Genomic DNA, 3,758 nt, shown 5'->3' with positions numbered 1-3,758 from the left:
AATGGCCCAAGTTTACAAACAACATGTCTCAGGGCTGGTGCTGTGGCATAGTGAATAAAGACAACCCCTGCAGTGCCAGTATCCCATGGGGCACTGGTTTGAGTGCCAGCTGTTCCTCTTCTGATCCAGCTCTCTGCTATTGCCTGGGAAAGCAGAAGATGGCCCAAGTCATTGGGCCCCTGCACCCATGTCGGAGACCTGGAAGAAGCTCCTGGCTTCGGATTGGCCCAGCTCCAGCCATTGCAGCCAACTAGAGAGTGAACCAGCAGATGGAAGAGCTCTCTCTCTCTGCCTCTCCTTCTCTCTGTGTAACTCTGACTTTCAAGTAAATAAATATTTAAAAGAACAGTGTCTCTCATTTGTACCTGTTTTTGAAAGGACGGAGATGTCCCTGGCACTACAGATGCTGTGGTTAATAAAACAGGGCTCCTCTTTTGCATGAGCTTAGGCTAGTGGTGAGTAACTTTAGAGATGTACATTTTTGTTAGCATTTGAAAAGCAAAGTAACAGGGAGAGAGCTTGAGAGACAGACAGACATCTTCTATCCTCTGGGTTGTTGTCCAAATGGCCACCGCAGCAGTGGTTGGGCCAGGCCACAGCCAGGACATGGAGCTCCATCTGGGTCTCCTACATGGGAGGCATGCACCCAAGGAATGGGACAATTTTCTGCTTTCCTGCCAGGCATTATCCAAGGGAGCCTAGATAGGAAGTGGGGTTACAGGTACTAACACATTCATGACCTTATGAGTGCTGACTTTGCAAGCAGCTGCCCAGCCTGCTGCTCCACAACACAGCACCCTAGTTATGATTGTGTTAAATGCTTGATAGAGCAAGTGAATTCTAATCCCATTAAGTCTGGAGTGCTGAGACATGTCTACATAGTCAGAGGTGGAATGAGGTGAAGGGGACCAGGGCATTGTTTTAGGGGAACAAAAATGAGAACTCAAGGGCAGGAAGGTAAGGGATCAAAGCAGAACAAGGCAAGCAGGGAGAAGGAAATACTCATGTTTGGGAGCACCGGATGACAGGATGTTTGTCTAATGACAAGTGTGCTCACAGGAGGTTAGGTGCATGCATCTCACTGAGGCACACTTCAGGGTCCTGCATCTACTTGCAGAAGAAGCTAGACCACAGCTTCTCTCTCCTGTAAATGCAGGAATAGAGTTTGCAACTGGCAGACAAGAAAGCAAAAGTGGGCAGAGTCAGACAGCTAAGCTCCAGTCAGATCACAAAGACTAGAAAGGATGGCTTCAGGTGCCTGGGCCCAGCCCTGCCCTGTCTTCCTTAGACCCATCTGCTTTGGTCCAGGGACCAATGGGAGAGTATGATGGAAGCAGCTCTGCTTTGCTGAGCTTGATGCCCAGAGATGACCCACCAGGCTTATGCCGGGTGTCTGAGCTGTATCTTGGGGAGCCTTTGAGTGGCATACAACAGCCCCTGCAGCTGTGGGAAGATCTCCGTTGCCATTGGCCCCAGGAATTGTGCCCATGGCACATCAGAGTACAGGACCTTGGGAATATTTCATGGTAATACGTGCACAAATCCTGTCACTGTGCCTTGGGCCAACTCTTAATAAGGCCTTGTGTAGCCCTTTAACCCTGTGGGGAATGCCAAGGATCCCTCAGCACCTCAGGGGTTCCAGCATGGAGGCAGCACTGAGGAGAGCAGGGAGTGAAATGTGCACTGAGTTTGCAGTAGGTCCATGTTGGCACCATCAAGAGGAGGACGGAGCAGCTGCCACCAAGCCAAGGATGGTGGCAGGGATGCAGCAGAGGAATTTAGCACAGCTTCCCGCCACTCAGCTGCCAAAGGCTGCTGGCCAGAAAGCAGCGGCAGCTGTGCTGGAAGTGGTGTGGTGGAATCACTGTTCTCCACCCTGCACTGGGGATCAGCCATGGTGATGTCCTCTGCTGCCTTGAGCAGCATGGAGGAGGAAAAGGAGAGGCTGGAGCACTAGAACTTCTGGAAGATCACGAATGCTCTCAGCCACTATGGCCCCAGAATGTAAGAGTTAGCACACTGAATAGAAAGAGAATTTTGATCACTTCCAGTTAATCAGCAGAAACTGCTTCCTCAATATCCTAACTTGGACAAGATCTCAAACTGCATTGATCCTAATCAAGACATGCTACTGACCATTGTGAACTGACTTTGTAAATATGTTTGGAAATAAAGGATATGGAGAATATGGAAAGAATGGAAAGATTTTGCCAGCATCTACACTTCACATGAAAGTTAAAATCCATACTGAGACACTTTGTGAGACTGTAGTGAAACTGGCGAAGCAGGATGGGATTCCTGCTGCCAGCCAATCATTATAAAAATGTTTTTTAAATTTTCCAAGATATGGGATCCTTCAAAAACAAATATTCCGGTACATGGTGCTAGACTAGAAAGATTGGTCTGGAAAATATCTCTGCTAGGTTGTGAGTGTCAAGGAAAGGAAATGACACATTTGTGCTTTTCTTTGAGGTTTATACTAGAAAGATGCTCTGAAATTAACAAACTTTATCCCTTGACCTTAGTTCCCTCAAATGTTCTATGAAGAAAGTACATAATCTGCATGCATCTAGACTGTTAATTTTTCCAGATGAAAGTTTCAGAAAAAGTCTGCAATGTCACAGCTGGTGTGCATGTGGAAAGGACAGAGGCCGACATTGAAAGCCCCTGAAACTGGCACCTGAGCCACCTCCCAAAGGCATTGAAACAAGTGTGGTATGTGGAAGACACCAGGACTAGAGCATATTCAGATAGAGGTGGAGGCAGAGGTCCTGTGAAGGAAAGATCAAACATTGCTGAAGAAACCTTTGTGTGTGCCCATTTCCCAATCTGGATACCCAGGAGAGTCATTCATCAAATTCTAGAACACTATCCAGAATATTCTGACGTCAATTATCTAAGACAGTAAAGGAAGGAGTGTGACCTCTTGATTACAGACTGCTCTGTCCTTTTGCTCTATTCAAGCCTCACCAGGAAGGGCCATTTTCTTTGCATGTTCTAGCTGTTCAGATGTTAAACCAAGCCAGAAATACCCACGTAGACACAGAAAGAATGAGGTTAGGCCAAAGGTATGGTCAGTCGGTGGCCCAATCCAGTCATTATGTAAAATTAACTAGCATACTATGACCACACAGAAAATAAAAAAAAAATAAAAACAAGATTAAGGCAGGGTTTTTGCACTCATAGCCATAATCCTTGATATGCATAGTCAGGCAGGAAGAAGGGGGCTAGAAAGGGAAAAGTAAAAAAGGGAGCCCAGAGAAGGGGTATACTAGAGGGCAGGAAAATGATGAGACTGAAAAGGCAAATGACCAAAGAGAAAACAGTTCCTGAGGGGTGAGCGGAAGGAGTAAAACTCTGGAGTGAGAGCTGTATCTGAAGCCTGAGCCCCCAAGTTTTCCTCAATCCCTCCTCCCTCACCCCAAGATGACCAAAAATATCACTGGGCCAACCAGGGCCCATTTCCCCAAATACAGGAAGAAGGTATCAGAGTAGACATGGGCAGCCATCTCCAAACAACTCTCACTCTCACAAAAGGTTCATCCACAGGCAGCTCCTCAGGACCCACAGCAGTGAAATGGGGGCTCCTGCCTGCCCTCATTTCTGGGCATCTTTGGAATTCAGTTTAGTACAGGAAACCACAGCCAAGTAATGAAGGCCAGCACATGTGTGTTTGTCTCTCTAGGGACACATACTCACCTTGGATGGCCCTGCATTTGTTGACTGATGCTTCATAGACTGGTCTGTATGATGAACAA

General features: G+C 47.1%; 1 pseudogene; it reads left to right on the top strand.

The window, feature by feature from the left end:
* The first annotated feature begins 1,702 nt into the window (after positions 1–1,702).
* Positions 1,703–2,545, top strand: LOC127489579 (protein-L-histidine N-pros-methyltransferase CARNMT1 pseudogene; annotated as a pseudogene).
* Positions 2,546–3,758: the final 1,213 nt, after the last annotated feature.

Source organism: Oryctolagus cuniculus, chromosome 19 (assembly GCF_051225735.1).
Source record: "Oryctolagus cuniculus isolate XC-2025 breed Fujian yellow rabbit chromosome 19, ASM5122573v1, whole genome shotgun sequence".
Classification (NCBI taxonomy): domain Eukaryota; kingdom Metazoa; phylum Chordata; class Mammalia; order Lagomorpha; family Leporidae; genus Oryctolagus; species Oryctolagus cuniculus.
This window is presented reverse-complemented; position numbering and strand designations above follow the sequence as displayed.